Below are 318 nucleotides of genomic sequence, written 5' to 3' on the forward strand. Positions count from 1 at the left end.
TTCTATTTCTTCCCACTTAAGTTAATTCCATCAACTACCAAGACTTCAAAATACCTGCAACATTTATAATGGCTATAATAAAATAAGTGCTTACTATGTGCTAGGCACTGTAATATCCCGGAACTAGACACATAGTCATACATATTTGATCCTCAGCATAACTTTTAGGAAGAAGTTGTTTTTTTTTTTTTTTTTTTTTTTTTTTGCAGTACGCGGGCCTCTCACTGTTGTGGCCTCTCCTGCTGCAGAGCACAGGCTCCGGACGCGCAGGCTCAGCGGCCATGGCTCACGGGCCCAGCCGCTCCGCGGCATGTGGGG

Source organism: Physeter macrocephalus, chromosome 15, assembly GCF_002837175.3.
Source record: "Physeter macrocephalus isolate SW-GA chromosome 15, ASM283717v5, whole genome shotgun sequence".
Lineage (NCBI taxonomy): Eukaryota > Metazoa > Chordata > Mammalia > Artiodactyla > Physeteridae > Physeter > Physeter macrocephalus.